Below are 18,675 nucleotides of genomic sequence, written 5' to 3'. Positions count from 1 at the left end.
ATGAGGGGGTCTCTAGCTACAGCCTGACTTCAGTATGTGGGGGTCTCTAGCTACAGCCTGACTTCAGTATGAGGGGGTCTCTAGCTACAGCCTGACTTCAGTATGAGGGGGTCTCTAGCTACAGCATGACTTCAGTATGAGGGGGTCTCTAGCCACAGCCTGACTTCAGTATGATGGGGTCTCTAGCTACAGCATGACTTCAGTATGAGGGGGTCTCTAGCTACAGCATGACTTCAGTATGAGGGGGTCTCTAGCTACAGCCTGACTTCAGTATGAGGGGGTCTCTAGCTACAGCCTGACTTCAGTATGAGGGGGTCTCTAGCTACAGCCTGACTTCAGTATGAGGGGGTCTCTAGCTACAGCCTGACTTCAGTATGAGGGGGTCTCTAGCTACAGCCTGACTTCAGTATATGGGGGTCTCTAGCTACAGCCTGACATCAGCCAAAGAGCATTGGGGTGGTCCCAGCAAAGTTTTGAGTTGTAGTTATGCCCCTGCCTGTCTTGATGACACCCAGAGCGCTGATATGAGCTCCATTTTCCTCATGTTGTTTTCTCAGTTCTCCAGTCTCGCTCTCACTTCTCCTATTCAGTAAGGTGATCTGTGAGAATGTTTCCAGCTTTCTCTCTCATCCTTTCACTACATAGTACCTGCTTCCCCCACATGTATTATTCATTAAATGGTATCTATAGCTCCCAACTGTCCCTCTCTTTGGCAACCCTGTCTCTCTTTCTTCCTCATGTGTCCCTCTTTCAGGACTAATGTACAGATGTAAATATATGTATTATTCTACTGAAAAATGAGTTCAATCGACTAAACTTTATCCACATCCTTTAACTTGATGCATTTCTTATTTTCAAATGTTAATATGAAGGAAAATGAACCAGGATATGGACCAGTGTAGTTTGAATGATAAAATAACACATTTTTATGAAATCTCAATAAAGTGTGGCTTAGAGGTGTGTCAGGGGGGTGGTTAATGTGTGGATGGGGCGTGCCTTAAAGTGTAACAGAGATCAGAAACGACACAGAACCGATACTTATCCAGGGCTTCCTCCAGCCCCATAAATACGTCTGAGGCACTCGCCGTCCTCCCGCGATCAGCTCGATAACAGGCTCAGTTCAGTGCAGTCTGGGTCTCCTGCGCATGCGCGGACCTCCCACAAATGCGCGGTATACCCGGACTGATGCGACTGAATGAGTTATTATAGGGCTGATTGCGGCTAAACAGCAGACGCGAGGGATGGCGCGGGACTCAGAGTTGTGTTTATGGGGCTGGAGGAGGCCCCGGGTAAGTATCAGTTCTGTGTCTGATGTCTGGTTTTCTTTAAAGGACCTCTGTCACGAAAATCTTAAAATTTAAAATATATGTAAACATATACAGATAAGAAGTATGTTTCTTCCAGAGTAAAAAATGAGCCATAAATTACTTTTCTCTTATGTTGCTCTTACTTACAGTAGGTAGTAAGATGACGCAACATGGGAGAAAAGTACGGTAATTTATGGCTGATTTTACTCAGGAAGAAACATACTTCTTATTTGTATGCATTTTACATTTTAAGATTTTCGCGACAGGTCCTCTTTAAAGAGAATCTGTATTGTTAAAATCGCACAAAAGTAAACATACCAGTGCGTTAGGGGACATCTCCTATTACCCTCTGACACAATTTCGCCGCTCCTCGCCACATTAAAAGTGGTTAAAACAGTTTTAAAAAGTTTGTTTATAAACAAACAAAATGGCCACCAAAACAGGAAGTAGGTTGATGTACAGTATGTCCACACATAGAAAATACATCCATACACAAACAGGCTGTATACAGCCTTCCTTTTGAATCTCAAGAGATCATTTGTGTGTTTCTTTCCCCCTGTATCTCTCATGCACTGAAGTTTCAGGCTGCTTGTTTCTTCCTGCAAACAGCTTTGCCCTTGTCTGTAATTCTTCAGTATGTGAAAGCCCAGCCAGCTCAGAGAACGATTTATCCAGCTTGTAAAAGATAAGAGAGAAGAGAGAAGCTGCTCTAATCCTAAATAACACACAGGCAGTGTGCATAGAGGGGCCTGGAAGGGGGAGTTCATAGCAGAACCACAACACTGAAGAACTTGGCAGCCTTCCAGACACAGGCCGACAAGACTGACAGGGGAAAGATACATTGATTTATTACAGAGACAGTGATAGTATAAAGTGCTGCAGTAAGCCAGAACACATTAGAATAGCTTTTTGAACTTGTAGGATGATAAAAAACAGGATGCAATTTTTGTTACGGAGTCTCTTTAAGCATTGCTCTTTCTGATCTCAAAAAGCTGGGAATAGGCCTGAAAGATAAATCGAATTTAAACCAAAATCGCAAACACCAAGATCACAATTTCGGAATCGTCAAAGTGGCAATTATCGCGATCACGTCATTTCCACATGGGGGAAGTTTGCAGAAGTGGCTTCAAACTTCCCCAAAGTCCCGGCGCGTGCGGCCCGCAGCATTGGACATACCTTCCGCACGAGTCGAAACACTGTCCGTCCTCCATCGATGTCTGCCGGCTCTAGTGCTTGGCAAAACTCAGAGTTCCTGTATGCCACATGACATACAGGAAGTATTCCGTGCATTAGAGCCTGCAGGAGGCGAAGTGGATAGATGCGCATTGCTGGACTCGTGCTGGAAGCTATGTCCAGAACTCTTGCAACTTGGGGGACAGAGGAGGCACAGAGAGACAGAGTAGGCACAGAGAAAAAATTCCAATGACCTGCGCTATCTAACTAAAGTAGGCTTGTCAGCATGAAAAAAATATACAGTATATAGTGTGATGAAAATCAAAATCAAAATGATGATAAAAACTTTTGTCGGTGCACTAAGGAGCCACTTCTCGCTGGGTGAAACCAGTTGCTTGAATTATGAAAAAAAGAGAAAGAGGTGAGCTCCTATAGTGCATTAAAACTTTTAATATAAACTTCGCAACCATTTCACTTACATTATAGTTGCTTTTAAAACTGTGCAATGCCAGAAACCCACTAGGAGCGATTTTCTGAGCGATTTGCGATTTGAAAACTCTTGCTAATGTAATGCTATGAGTGTGATCCCATTTTATAAAAATCCCCCATAGCATTGCATTAGCAAGAGCTTTTTCAAATCGCTTCTAGTGGGTTTCTGGCCTAAGAAGGCCGAAACCGGTAGTGACGTAATGGCAGTGACGTGGAGTGGCCACGCCCCCTCTACCCCTCCTCGCTACACCGCACAGTGGAGCAACATCGGAGCAGCCCCGGGTCCTGGCCAGACCGCGGCAGAAGCAAATGATCGTGGGCAGGCCACAAACACGCTGTTTTAAAAGCAACTATAATGTAAGTGCAATGTTTTTTTGCAAAATTAATATTAAAAGTTTTAATGCACTGTAGGATGCTTCTTTCTTTCTCTTTTTTTCATAATTCAAGAGTGGGCACAGAGAGAGATACAGAGAGACAGGGAGAAACAGGGCAAGCACAGAGACACAAAGGGGGCAAGAGAAACTCAGAGGAGGCATAAAGAGGCAAAGGGGGGCACAAATAGAGACGGTTAAAGAGGAGGAAGAAAGCTTGATTTGAAGGAAATGGTGTATCGAATCGAAATCACAATTTCAGACAAAAATCGCTCAATGCAATTTTTTCCTAAAATCGTTCAGGCCTAGTTGGGAAGTATGGATATCTTGATGGGGGAGTCCTGTTTAATTTACTTGGGGCTTCTTTGAGCCCCTAGCAGTTTATCAGGCAGGGCTGTGGAGTTGAAGTCATAACAATTTTGTGTACCTGAAGTTGGAGTCGTAGTTTGATGATTTTTGTACCGAAACCACAGCTCTATATCAGGTCCCCTCTTTGTACTTCTGATCCATTTCAGTGTGCTGCTGCCCTCTCTGAAAGATCCCCAACCACAGCTGTGGTCACTGGGTTACTGCACATGCATGGGCACACCTTATTTGCACCCCTGTAGCGTGCGCAGGCACGTCCTCGCACCTCTCTTGATCATTCTCCTACGCCTGGGAACGTTCTGCACTTGTACAGTGTAAGTCTTTGTTTAAGAGGAACTCCAGTGAAAATAATGTAATAAAAAAAGTGCTTCATTTTTACAATAATGATGTATAAATGATTTAGTCAGTGTTTTCCCCATTGTAAAATCTTTCATCTCCCTGATTTACATTCTGACATTTGTCACAGGGTGACATTTTTACTGCTGGCAGGTGATGTCAGTGGAAGAAGATGCTGCTTGCTTTTTTGGCAGTTGGACCCAGCTGTAATCAGCTGTAATTTCCCACAATGCAATGAGGTTCACAGACAGAAAACGGTCAGGACCATGGTCCTGACATCCCACTGTGGGAGGGGTTTCACCACAATATTAGCCATACAGAACCCCCTGGTGATGCGTTTCCAAAAAGGAATAGATTTCTCATGTAAAAGGGTGTATCAGCTACTGATTGGGATGAAGTTCAATTCTTGGTCGGAGTTTCTCTTTAAAGAGTCTCAAGCCTGATAAAAATCCTCTTTTTATTTGACATTTATCTTCTGCAATATCACCAGTGCTAAAACGACGCATCCCTGCGGCAGAATGCTGTATTTAAACCCCCCAAATACCGTGGCAAAAATCCATGACTTTCAAACTTGTGGATTTTGCTGCCCGGGGAGGCAGAGCTTAGCGCTGCAGCTCTGCCTCCATCAGCATCAATCCCCGCTGATCGCTGCCTCTCCCCCGCCCCTCTCAGTGAAAGACGACTGAGAGGGGCAGGGAGAGGGGCGGCGATCAGCAGGGATTGACACGAGTAGAAGCATAGCTACAGTGCTAAGCTCTGCCTCTATCAGGAAGCGTTCCCCACATTTTGCCCTCAGGGATTTGGGGGGTTTAATGACAGCGATCTGCCGTGGGGATGCGTCGTTTTAGCACTGGTGATATTTCAGAAGATAAATATCAAATAAAAAGAGACTTTTTATAAGGCTTCAGACTCTCCTTAACCGTTTCGGGACCGGCCGCCTAACCTCCTTTAAGGACCAGGTATTTTGCGGTGGTGGTGGGGGGGTGCACGTTTCGGGGGGGTCAGGCGGACGGATCCCCTCTGTGGCTGGCTGTGCAGTGTCCCCCCATGGTGGCAGATGTTCCCCCTTTTGCCAGCAGCCATCACTCACCTTCCAGGCTCCAGCGACGATTGGCGCCCCCCTCTTCTCCGGCCGGCATCTCCGCTCCTAATCCCGCTTAGTTCCGGATCGCGGCTTGATGTCGTCATCAAGCCGGGACTCGGAACTAAGCGGCATTAGAAGCGGAGATGCCGGCCAGAACAGAGGGGGGCACCGATCGTCGCTGGAACGGCAGGGAGGTGAGTGGATCCTCTTCTTTTCCCCCCTGCCGCCACCACTGTCAAGGTGATTACTACGATCCGACGGCGATCGTAGTGATCACGTGATCAGCAGCCATACGCGATGGCTGCTGATCACTCGGGGGAGATGTCAGCTGTCATATGACAGCTTAATCTCCCCCTCCGGGTGCGCACGATCGCGTCGGAAGCGGAAACGGCGGGCCGGCGTAGATCATACGCCGCATCAGGCTAGAACAGCCACAAGTGCGGCGTAGGATCTCATTCACATGGTCCTAAAAAGGTTAAATGTGCAAGTGGAAAACACCTTGTTCTACACTTTTGCATTTCACAAAGAATTACACTGCGCAAGTGCAGACCATTCCCAGGCATGGGAGCACGATCTAGAGAGGTGCGTAGATGTGCATGCGCAGTAGTGCACAAGCACAGGAGGGGACAGCGGAACTACAGCAAGAGATCTGCATTGGCTGCCCTGTGAAGGACCCGGCTCTCAGTGAGTGCTGAGTAAATTATATCCTACAGCAGAACATGGCTAATTATATGATGATCTGGTAGAGCTGCGTCAGTAATGCTGATCAGTAAACAGTGATGCATTCTACAGGACTCATCTCAGGACATTACAGCGTGCAGCTAAGGACAGAACACTGCTAAATGGGGCATAATAGAGAACTCAAAGAGGACCTGTCGTGAAATGAATGAATGAATTTCTAAATGATTTAGTCAGTGTTGCCCATTGTAAAATCTTTCCTCTCCCTAATTTACATTCTGACATTTATCACATGGTGACATCCTCAGGCCAGTCAGATGCTGAATGTTCATTTCTGAGAATTCTGAAGCCAGTACAAAGAATTCCTGGTCTCCCAGAATGCTCTGGGGGTCAAAATTCCGCATATCTAATCGGCCTAGGCTAAGCATGACATTTAGGGCGGGGATACATACAATATGCAGCCATATATAGATGTTTCTGATACCAGCATGATCAGCAGGATGCCTGGTATTGTTTAAATGGAAATAAATATGGCAGCCTCCATATCCTTCTCAGTTCAGGTGTACTTTTAGGGGGAAGTCCACTTTTCCTATAAAAATGCTATAAATTGGTGTTTGTAAAGTCCTTTTGGAATAGAATGCTTGCTATTATCGTTCCATTTCAATCTGAAGTCAGCTAAGAATTTGCAGAACTGACAATCGGCTTAGATTAAAATTCTTTGCAACCATGGCAATAGTACACCATTTGGAGTGCTGTTGCCATGTGATTGTACAGAAAATCTAACTTTACTGCAAATGTAATTAGTGCACAGGACAGAAGCCATTGCTACTCTTTATAAATGTGGACTGGCAACAAACGTCAGCACTCCTATGGGGCAACAAAGCTAGCAGTGGTGACGTTATGATCCATGAAAGATACCACTTTCAAAGGGGCCCTGGGGGGGGGGGCTGCCGGGCCCTCTCAGGTCTCCCCTCAACTTGATTTTTGTCCCAAAGACTGCTGCGGAGTTTTGGACAGTAGTGCGACTCAACTGTCCTGGCAGGCGCGTTCCTCTATTAGTCCGCGGCGCCGTGCACTACCATCTTCATCCTTGTGGGGGCGCCTCTTCTCAGTCACCCGGTGGCATATCAAGCAACAACAAAAGGAGAAGTACCCCTAAGAGGATGAAGGCAGGAGCACACAGACTACAGGTGAGTCGGCAAAAACTCTGCAGGGGCCCTGGGGGACTAAAACAGATTTGGGGAGAAAAAGTTGGGTGGTGGGCGGGTGGCGTCTGCATCAGCCAGCTTGGGGACTCTTGGACATGAATTTTTAAAGGATTTAAAGGAGACCCTAATGCCTATTTGGGGGGAGGGTGTCAGTAGGGGCCCCAAAGGTTAATTTTGCCTGAGGGCCCCACTGTGACTAGGGCTGGCCCAGATAGAGAAGATTCCTGACAGCATCTGAACTGTTCTGGAGCAGTACAAAAATGGGGATCAGCCAGCATCTGGGAAATATCGATTGTTCCCCTGATCTACTAAAAATTGTATTGTCAATGGATACTTCAGATTACTACAAAGCCCTATTTTCTGACAGGTCCTCATTAGTAACCAGCCGCATGAATTCACCTCTCAGTCACGCTCCAAATTCCAGACCGGCAAGGCGGAGGGGCTCAAGCGATCGGCGTCTCCGCCGTAATTCCCGTGAGTTATGAGCGCAGCCCGCAAGCTTTGCGGATAAACAAATTGGATTTATTTATTTCCTCTGGATAATAGATCACGGCGTGTTATGGTTTTTACACATCCTCTCAATCAGCGGAAACAAGGGGTGTCGGGAGCGCGCGTGCGCAGGCCCCGCCGCTTAGCAGAGGATTTAAAGGTCCGGGAATTAAGCGTAAGACACAATGGATTGGAGAAGTCATCCCGCCTCAGTCCGGCTGCAGCTGTATTAAGACGCCAAGCCCTCCGTGACGCATCAATATCCTCGGAGCAGAATGAGAACTATCTGGCAGGATGATTGGCTTTTTACAGTAAATCTTCGGTAACCCTAGCTGCCGAGTAACCCCGCGCTCCCCTCTCGGGGCCTGACGCACCATTACGACCGTAAAAGTGTCTCATAAAAAATGCAGGGCCTGCAATCGGAAGGAAGAGAGGTTTATTATTAAAACACGTCATTTGTGGATGGAAAGAAAATCTTAGCTTGCAGGAATCTTGTGCTGGGCTATGCTCTATTTATTTATGTATTTATATAGCGCAAACACATTATGCAGCAGTATATAGAGTATATTGTCACTAACTGTCCCTCAGAGGGGTTCACAATCTAGTCCTACCATAGTCATATGTCTATGTCTGTAGCATGTAGTGCATGTGTCGTAGTCTAGGGCCAATTTAGGGGGAAGCCAATTAACTTATCTGTATGTTTTGGGAGGAAACCGGAGTGCCTGGAGGAAACCCACACAGACATGGGGAGAACATACAGACTCCTTGCAGACATTGATCTGGCTGGGATTCAAACCGGGGACCCAGCGCTGCAAGGCGAGAGCGCTAACCACTACGCCACCGTGCTGCCTGAAAGCCTCTCCGTCGGGGAACTGAACCCCGGTCTACCACGTGACAGGTGGGGGATACTGACCACTATACTATCGAGGAGAATGGTATGCTCTGAAGGGTATGTATGTATGTATGTATAGATGAACGTAGCGAGAGGAATGTACCAACTGTACGACTGTACCCCCCACACCCGTTACACATACACAGATCCAGCATACAGACATGCAATCTCTAAAGGCTAATACACACATGCAACTTTTCCACCAAACTAATAATTCCAGTATTAGTATAGTGTTTTCTCCTGTTGGACTCAAAGCGCTTGCGAGGTAGCCACTAGGACGCACTCTATAGGCAGTAGCAGTGTTAGGGAGTCTTGCACAAGGACCCCTTACTGAATAGGTGCTGGCTTACTGAACGGGAAGTGCTGCAATACATACCGGGACAAGGTCCTCCAGCACCCAAGGCTGAGACACCAAAGTGCGCCCTCCATCCCTCCCACCCCAGCCATCACACACTGATTGCTATTAGACTAAGAGACGCCCCAGGGCCCCCAACACCTTAATCTCTACTTATCTGGCTTGCAGTCACTGCCATATATCCCTTTTCTTATTTCTCTCTTTGCTACAAACACAATAGGGGAATGATAGCTGAGTGAGTTGTGTGCCCCTCCTACACAGCGCCCTGAGGCTGCCTCTCTTGCCTCTGCCTTGGCCCTGCATGGCCCCCTGTGTCAGTGGCAGAGCCCTTAACAATCTCCAGTTACCTGAAGTGAGAGGGATATGGAGGCTGACATTTATTTCATTTTAAACAATACTAACTGCCTGGCAGCCCTGCTGATTCTCTGCCTCTAATGCTTTTAGCCGTAGACCCTGAACAAGCATGCAGATCAGATGTTTCTGAATGAAGTCTGACTGGATTAGCTGCATGCTTGTTTTAGGTGGGTGATTCAGGCAATACTGATGCGTAAAAGGCCCGCAGGATGCCAGGCAACTTGTACGGGATAAAAGGAAATAAATATGGCAGCCCCCATATACCTCTCACTACAGGTGTCCTCTAAAGTCTAGGTTTTCAACGTGTGGTACGTGTACCCCGGGGGGCACTTCTGATGGTTCCAGGGGGTACTCGGACTTAATATATTTAACCAAGAATAACAAATTTGGAGTTTTAGAACATGATAAATGTTATTTACACAACACCAAATTAGTGTTTTAGCTAATTAAAACCAATCGTAAATGCTGGGAAATGGTTTAGAACCAATTATCATTTACTACTACTAAATATTTATTTGTTAAGGGGTACTCGTGGTAATATTTACTATGCTAGGGGGTACTTGCTGAGTACAGGGTTTTAAAATGGGTACATACCAATACAATGTTGAGAAACACTGCTCTAAAGCAAATCTGAAGCAAAATTTAAATAATAAAACAGATACTTTCCTTATGGAGAGGGAAGGCTCTAGGACCTATAGAGCCACCTTTCAAATCCCCCGCCACGGGAGACTGTGGAATTCTTCGGGAGACTGAGTGCTCTCGAAGACGGGCAGCTGCGTACTGTGCATGCGCGCGAGAGGGCGGGCTCAGGCATGTGCAGTATGGAGCCGCCCCTCTAAGCTGGCCCATTTGTAAGACACTGTTAACGGGGTGACAGCGCTGGAACGAGGGGAGCGGGAGAGGAGCGGGATGGCTCTATAGGACCCAGAGCCTCCCCTCTCCATAGATATGCTTTTTTTTATTTCATTTTAGGTTTGCTTTAAGACATTTTATTTCTGGTTGTATTTAAATGATAGCTTGGGCGTAAGTGGGCACCTTTAAAGTGCACCTGTCCATAATGTGTGTATTTATACTTACCTGGGGCTTTCTCCAGCCCCATGAGGTGTGTAAGCTTCATCGCCATCCTCCCCAGCCGCTCCATTGCTTTGTAATCTCTCTTCTTCTGTGCATGCCCCTGCCGCTATCCCGTGCCTGGGAGCATTCTACTGTGCAGGATGCTCCCGAGCAAGCCGCGCATGCGCATAAGAGCGTGGCATGGGCGCATGGCAGTTTCTAGGCTAAATTGTAATTGGAAGCAGGGACCAGGAAAACACACAGACGAAGAAAGCCTGTCCATGACTGACTGACAGCCGGCAGTACGGCTACAGGACATCAGGTGTCATCACGTGGCGGTGACGTGATGATGACGTGACGTCTGACGCAGTCAGCCCAGGTGGAGTCAAGGAAAGTGATTGAGCTGGTTATCTTCTTTCTTCTTCCATTTGACTACACTGCGTGTCACCAGCTCCCTAGCGGTCCTTCTGCTTCTACTTGCTGGTCTGCGCCCAGGGCAATCGCCCTGCCCAAGAAACGGCCCTGCGTGGATGGCCAAATTACCAGCGGGGAATGCAAAGCAATGGAGTGGCCAGGGAAGGATGGCAGTGGGAGCTCACACACCTCATGGGGCTGGAGGAAACCCCAGGTAAGTATAAATACACACATTTTGGACATCTCAGGTTCCCTTTAAAGCGGTATTGTCACCATGAAAATCAAATTTCAACAGCAACTGGTCTGAGTGTATTAAGTGATAAAGATGCTAATCCTGCATTCAAAACTTGCAAAACTTTTTCTGCTGTTATGGTTTGGCGTTATCACATACCTTAGGAGCACTTGCCCTAGTGCCAAACAGTTGAGTGCTGGGAGTTCTTTTTATCTATAATATATTCCTCCTCTTCCATTTATTTCCCTGCTGAGCTGCGTATCAGAAACACCCTCTGATTACTTGTGTTTCCATGCAAGGCTGAGGTGACTCAGTGATTGGAGGATAAGACAGTGCAGTTCCTAGTATACACCTCAGTGGGAGTGTCTGAAGACTCAGGGAGGAGGGCAGCTAATGAATACACAATGAGCAAGAGAAGGGAGGGGGGAAAACAAGAGTCAGGGAGGATATGATGTCAGCATTAGCTTGGCAAGATGGCCGCTGCCTAGAATAGGATTTTCTGCTTTTCCTTTATAAAATGCACAGGAATCATTATGTGGATAGCACAATACATCTGTTATGTAAGTAGAAGTAGTAGTTATCTACTTATCTATGTGTTTTTTATTTCTAGGTTGGCATGGGTGTCGCTTGTTCCTTAAGGCCGTTGTGCCATTATCTCCTGGAAATCTATTTCCGGGGAGGTGTCTGAGCTTCTCCTCTGTGCAGAATTCCTCTGGTGGATTCCTGCCATACTTCTGATGATCCCCTGACTGCAGCACAGGCTGGCCTGTGTACTCTGCAGCTAGGTGAGCTCAGATCAGTATGGGAACAAGCATCTCCCTGTTATTAGAAGAGCTTGTGTACAGTGATTCATTCTCTGCCCCAGGCACGGTTACTCGAGCATGATTGTGCAGTTATGGAGACGGAGGGAGAGAATAGCAGGTCAGAAATGAATGCCCGCGGCGATAATCATGTCAGGAGAGGATGACATGATGCTCATGTGAATTTATCTCTGAGGGAGCCATTTAGCCGGTTTCAAAAAGTCTATCTGCGGTCACGAAAACAGGAAATGCTGCTTTACATGTAGCAAGGATCCAATAGGACTTCTCATCCTCGGATGGCTGTACGAGTGTCCTCTGTTCTCCTGCCTGACCATCATATCTGTATCTGCTTCTTTTAGGAAGAGCAGAGCCAGGGGGTCCGCTGATAGTTCACCACTGGGGGTTATCTGAGCTTTATCTGCTTCTAAAGGCCCATGCATGTATCATCGCGCACAATTATCATTCGTGATGGTTTCAGCTGATAGGCAGCCCTAACAGCCGGGGACGGAGCTCAATGCTTGGCTCAGCTTCCTATGGAGCAGGGTGGAGATGGGACCATACTATATTTTTCAGAATGTAAGATGCTACGGACTATAAGACGCACCTAGGTTTGTAGGGCAAAAAACTACAGAAAAAATATACTAAACCTGGTGCGTCCATGGTCCAGGAGCATCTTGTACATGTTCTTCCCAGTTATTGTGTCCCCTTTGTACCTCATGTGTCCCCTTCTGTCCCCATGTGTCCTCCTGTTTCCCCTTCTGTCCCCATGTGTTGTCCTATGTCCCCTTCTGTCCCCATGTGTTCTCCTGTGTCTCCTTCTGTCCCCATGTGTCCTCCTGTTTCCCCTTCTGTCTCCATGTGTTCTCCTGTGTCACCTTCTGTCCCCATGTGTCCTCCTGTTTCCCCTTTTGTGCTTTTGTCCCCATGTGTTCTCCTGTGTCCCCTTCTGTCCCCCATGTCTCCTCGGCAATCCATCCCCTCATGTCCTCCACTGCTCCCCATGTATAGTTATAAGCACAGCTCACCTCATCCAGCAGCAGCAATCAGATATCCCCCCTCTCCCTTACTGTTCCCCTTGTGCCGGCTTCTGCTGATCGCGTCATTAGCAGAAGCCGGTACTAGGGGAGCAGTGAGGGAAAGGAGTGGTCTCTGATCCGATGGATTAGGGGAGACATGCTGCTGCTGCTTTTATTTATTCAGGGGGAGTGGAGGAGGACACGTGGAGAGCGGAGGAGACATGTAAACAATACAGAAAGTCCCTGACATCGTGGCAGAGCTGTGGAGTCGGGACAAAAATCATCCGACTCCTCAGTTTATGAAACCTCCGACTCCAGGTACCCAAAATTGGGTACAACCTTCCCTTTCCTCTCCTGGTTCCCGCGTTTCAGCACCGTCACTCGTTAGCAGTATCCAACCGATGGGTCAAATATAGCTCTCTGCCACTGCTGGAGGCTTGGGGAGCCCGAGAGCTCCCAAAGACGAGCAGTATGGAGTGACCCATCTTTGGGAGCCCTCGGGGCTCCCCAAGCCTCCCGCAGCAGCAGAGAGCAACAGTCGACCGATAGGTTGGATACTGCTAACGGGTTACGGCGCTGGAACGCGGAAACCAGGAGAGGAGTGGGAAGGCTGTATAGGACCCTCAGGCAAGTATCTGTTTGTTTTATTTTTTCACTTCAGGCATGCTCTAAGTTCCATACAATTTTTACAGATGGTTTTGAAAGGCAGCATGAGTGCTATACACACAGGCAGATCTCTCACCATGAATGACAGTTGTGTATGTCCACGATGTCTGAGTCATTACACCGTCAAGTCACGTGGCAGTTGTCGCTTGCCTGCAGCGGAGGATTCTGGAAGGGGGACTGATAGGACCATCTGTTTGGAGAAAATAGGATTGTTGAGTCATTTTGTCTTTTTCTATATCTTGACAGTCAAAGCATTTAAAGTAGAGATTGGTCAGTGAAGATGACAATCATTTCAACTTGCATGCACATTTATTGCAAATTGTATGCTGATTGGAGTTGGACCAATCAAAATTATGAGGAAGTGCATTTGATTGTGCAATGTCAAGCTGCCCACTATTATTAGTATCAAGTCTGCATGTTAGCTGAAATTCTGAGAATCCCCACTTTTTCCCTCAGAAACCAGGAAAAAGTGATTGACTTGCATATAAGCCTCCTCCCGAATATAGTCCCCTCCACAGTAGCCAGATGTGCCCCCAGTACAAATCATTCCTTCTCCCCATAGATAAATGTGACCCAAGGATGATACAGCTGTGTCTCAAGACGCCGCTAGATGACATCATAGATATGAGACACAGTGATTGTCAAACAGGAAGAATCCCCGATCACTGCACCGCTGACACATTGCTTGCATGCTCTGCTCCACAAGCCAGGGGACACAGGTAGTCTTGAGCAGCACACTCTGCACACCATGTTGCAGGGGATGGGGGAACGGACACAGCAGGGAGCCAGCTGGTAAGAGCAGGATTACTAGCGCAAGATCCTTATGCTTCTCTGTCAGTAGCAAAACCTGCTCCGCCATCCATTCTGCTCCACTAACTCACATATAAGCAAAGGGGGTAACTTTTCAGTATATCTTTTGTGCTGAAAAATTAGGCTTATATTCGAGTATATAAGGTACGAAATGATGCTGAACATAAATGATTCAGCAAACCACGATGCAACGCAGTGCGCAATAAGTATAAAAATCGCTGCAATTCTGATGCAAACTCTGCAGCATGTTACCACATGATCTGTGCCTACAACAAGGATTATGCAGTAATGCAAGTTAATGGGCGACGGAGAAAGTGCGCATGCGCTGACCAACGCGAATTCCAGTGACGTACTTCCTGTCCAGCAGGAAGTACGTCACTAGCTGGGCGGAGCCATGCATATGACCCTGTCACTGCACCATATGAAGTCTAATTTCTGTGGTGCGATACGGTGCACGCACTGCAAACTCCAAGTGTAAAACCGGCCTGAGGGATTTTTAAAATCCCCCATAGCATTACATTCGCAAGAGCTTTTCCAATCAGAAGCGCTTAGAAAAGTGCTGCTAGTGGGTCCCAGGTCTTCTGCTGGGTTCACACTTGCTCTTAGCATGGGCTTGATTCACTAAAGCGTGCAAAGTGTTAGCACGCCAGTGGAAAGCCATTTTGCATGTGCTAACATGCTTTGCACGTGCTAACATAAGCGTCAGAGTTTGCGCGAGTAAAGTACCTTGAACTGCACTGACTTCCCATGATAATGATAGTTAGCACGCGAAGTCAGTGCAGATCACGGGAGAAATGTAAAACATTGATTATTACTGTATATACTTCATTATGCGCCGTGCGTAAGAGTTTGCGCACGCCACTTTACAGTACCGCACATGTTAATGTAACCACCATTCATAATTACCAGTGTTCTCCCCAGAATTTTTTTTTCCAGCCGGGTGGCATGAAAAAGTAGTCGGGTGTGGCGAGATGAGAGAATGCAGGGCCAGCGCTTCTCTGTACAATTCTGCTTACAGCAGAGGAGGTGAGCTGATGACAGCCGGGTGCTCACCAAAACTAGCCGGGTGGAGCACCCGCCTAAAAGAGCCTGGGGAGAACACTGATTACATTAACATACTCTATTTTACTGTGCGGGTGAAACTCCATTGATTTCAAGGCTTAGCACGTGCAAACTAGGCTGCTAATGTGCTAAGTTTTAGCGAGCGAACGGTGTTACGCGGTACGCGCGCTAAAACTTTGCATGCGAACAGCAAAAACTTTGCACGTGCAAACTACTTCGCACACTACTTCGCACCCTAGAGCTTTTAGGAATATTTTGTGAATCAAGCCCCATATGCTTATATTCAGACAGCCTATATGACAGACATGCAGACATGCGACAGGCAGTGTAGGTGAGGCACTGGGAGTCTGTGGTATTTAGAAGTGGTTAGTCTTGCTATTGGGGAATATTTGGCATTCTAGGCGGCTCAGGCCGGAAACACCTCCCGATCTCACAGAGTGAAGTGCCAGGAGGGGAATGCTTTCTATCTGAGGTATGTTATCAAATAATTGTGGCCTCAAAGGATAAATACATAAAAGAAATGCTCCATTTCTTCTGCCTTTTCCCCTTGTACTTCTAGTATCCAGTGAAAAAGGCAGCAAAATTGCAATGAGTTTGCGATTTGCATTGTAAAAAATCCCAGAGTGTGGCCACGCCCGTTCTCAGATGCCAGTGAGGTGGCTGCCTCCCCACTTCCTGTGCAGTGCGCTAGAAAGTGCCCAGCTGACACATAGGAGCAGCTGACAGGCGGGACCATACAGACTTCAGCCCGCCGTGTGAAACAGGTTTCAGGCCCCTTTTACACTAACATGGTAAACCTGCGCTCGCTGTGTTACCCTATTTTGCCGGAAAGGGGCCGCAAAAGCAATTAAAATCTATGGAGACTTTCACACTTATTGCAGTCCCTTGCGACGCGCCTGCAGTATCTGAGCCCGCGGAAGGGCAACAGCGTGTTACCACAAGCACCCTGCTTAACGCACAGTGAGTAATGTAAACCACAGAGAATCCACAGTGTGTAGCAAGCACCAACAGGAGAGAATCGTATTCGACGTGCTCTGACCCCTATGGTTTGTGCACCTCAAACCATGTCAATAGTAAAAGTCCAAAGCGGGTCAGCACCTGATGCGGTAGGACAACCGCATCAGGCTCAGCTACTTCCACTGGGGCCAGAGGGGGAAGATGGTACTGTGCCTGCACTGGAATGCAAAGGTAAATATCGCCGTCTGCTGCTGTCCAGGGGTCCCAGTGCTGAATCGATTCTGCACAGGAGGATGGGGGGGGGGGGAGGGTTAGTCTCAGCCTCATTACAGGTAAGAGAGCCTTCCCCCTCCCAAGGTAAGTACTCCCCAGGGGCTCTTTTTTTTACAGGTTCTCTTTAAAGACATTGGGCATGGAAATTATAATGATCACCAATGTTGTCCAGTGACTTGCAGCCCATAATCACAGAGACAAGAGACTTTCCCAGGCCCAGTTCTGACCCTGAATCCCAAACCCGTCTGTGTGCTCTGCACTGCAGCCATTATCACCATGTGTACATTAACCAGAGAGGCATTCACGGTCACCAGGCTGAGTTACGTCAGGCCTGTGTGTCTTATACTGTTATTAATAATAAAGAGAGACTGAAAGTCATTGCCTCACATTCCTCACCAGCCAGTGCACATCTGGACACAAATGTCTACTCACCCCTTTGCTCAGGTAAAAAGTATGGGGAGGAGGTGGGCTAGCCCAAGGTGATCACCCCATCTACTTCCTACTTGTATAATATTGGGTAAACCATGAGGAATAAAACAATTTCAATGTATTCAAATGCACATGCAAGCCCTTTAACATGGTCATTGCCTCTCTCTCCTGCATCCAGGATTTCTCACAAGTGTCACCTGTCCTTTGGAAGTCTCTCTCACTCCATCATGCTCAGAGCCTGGAAACCGTCATATATACTGTCAAAACACACCTGTTCAGACACGTCTATAATTTGCTGTAGGTAGCAGTAAAGGTTTACTGCCTCATCCACTAAACTCTGTGTCTCCTTACCTAAAACCTCCAACCCACTACCCTCTAGATTGCAAGCTTGCAAGAGCAGGGACCACCTTCTAGTGTCTCTTATTCTGCTGTAATTGACCATATGAACAGGTACCAGTATTGGTCATGTCTCAAATCACACATCAGCTATGCATCCGTTTGTATTACTGGATGTCCTGATTGTACAGAGTTTTGACTGTCGCATGCATCTCTACTCTCCACTATTTGTTTTGTACCTTGAACAGTGCTACTGAAGATATTGGCAGGGCTGTGGAGTCGGAGTCGAGGAGTCGGAGCCATTTTGGGTACCCGGAGTCGGTGATTTCATAAACTGAGGAGTCGGAGGATTTTTGTACAGAATCCACAACCCTGGTAAGTATTAGACTAAGGAGTCGGAGCCATTTTGGGTACCCAGAGTCAGTGGTTTCATAAACTGAGGAGTTGGAGTCGGAAGATTTTTGTACCGACTCCACAGCCCTGGATATTGGCGCTATATAAATTAAAAATAATAATTTAAATTCGTCAATACATATTCCACAGATTTAAAAAATGCAACAACACCATGTGTTTTGTGCTCCACTGTGCCCTTTCTCAAGCAATAATTAATGGGAACAAGTGGGGAACATAAATTATACTTGGAAGGAGTAGGTGGATGAAAATGCAGATTATATTCTGCGGAATTAGCGGGGGTGTTGGGAAGTCTCTACTGCTCTGCTCCTTCTGCCTATCCTGGACTTACTTCCCAAATTACAGCTAGGTGATGTATTCTTACCTATTACTCACTATGCATTCTATCTGATAACGCATACATGTCAAGCTCTGGCCCCTGGACCAAATCTAGCCCACAGGGTCATTAAATTTGGCCTTCAAGTGTTTTCCCCACTTTGCATTATGTTTGGCCCACTGTAGACCACCAGTGAAGCTTTAAGATCACCAAGGAAACCATATGGGGGGGGGGAGGGGGGGGGGTGGAGGGGGAAAGCACTAAAAACCAGAAACTGTATAGGGGAGTGAAAGGGTCCACTAGACACCAGGGAACTGAGCAGGGCCACTAGACCCCAGGGAACTGATAGGGGACTGAGCAGGGCCACTAGAAACCAGGGGACTGTATAGGGGTGGGAGGTAGGGCACTGGACTCCAGGGAACTATAAAGGGGAGAGAAGGGCCACTGGACACCAGAAAACTGTATGGGGGAGCACTAGACCCCAGGGAACTGTAATAGGAAGTGAGGGGACACTAGACTCCAGGGAACTGTATAGGGGTAGAGACTAACCAGCAAGCTCATGGTGAACCAGAACTCATTGGAGTGTGTGATGGGCTACAATGGTCCTAAAATTAATTTGCATATATTCAGCAGTAATGCACTGGGAGACATCTCAAGCTCACTCCAACCTGAATCATCGCAAATTTTTTCTGTTCTAAGAAAGCAAACTTTTGTTTTCCTTAGTATTTTTTTTAGTAAGGGGGGTTTTAGGACCATTGTAGCCCCTCACACACTCCAATGAGATCTGGGTCACCATGA

General features: G+C 47.1%; 1 long non-coding RNA gene across 3 annotated transcripts in view; it reads right to left on the bottom strand.

The window, feature by feature from the left end:
- The window catches only part of LOC137517881 (uncharacterized), a 323,995-nt gene that overhangs the window by 15,592 nt on the left and 289,728 nt on the right, over positions 1 to 18,675 (bottom strand). For all 3 annotated transcript variants that reach the window (XR_011020703.1, XR_011020702.1, XR_011020704.1), the window contains one exon: positions 13,360 to 13,473. This is a non-coding gene — a long non-coding RNA (uncharacterized lncRNA). The remainder of the gene's footprint in view (positions 1 to 13,359; positions 13,474 to 18,675) is intronic.

The sequence above is a fragment of the Hyperolius riggenbachi genome, chromosome 5 (genome assembly GCF_040937935.1).
Source record: "Hyperolius riggenbachi isolate aHypRig1 chromosome 5, aHypRig1.pri, whole genome shotgun sequence".
In the NCBI taxonomy this organism is placed as follows: domain Eukaryota; kingdom Metazoa; phylum Chordata; class Amphibia; order Anura; family Hyperoliidae; genus Hyperolius; species Hyperolius riggenbachi.
Note: the sequence above shows the minus strand (reverse complement) of the source record. Positions and strands in the feature narration are given on the sequence as shown.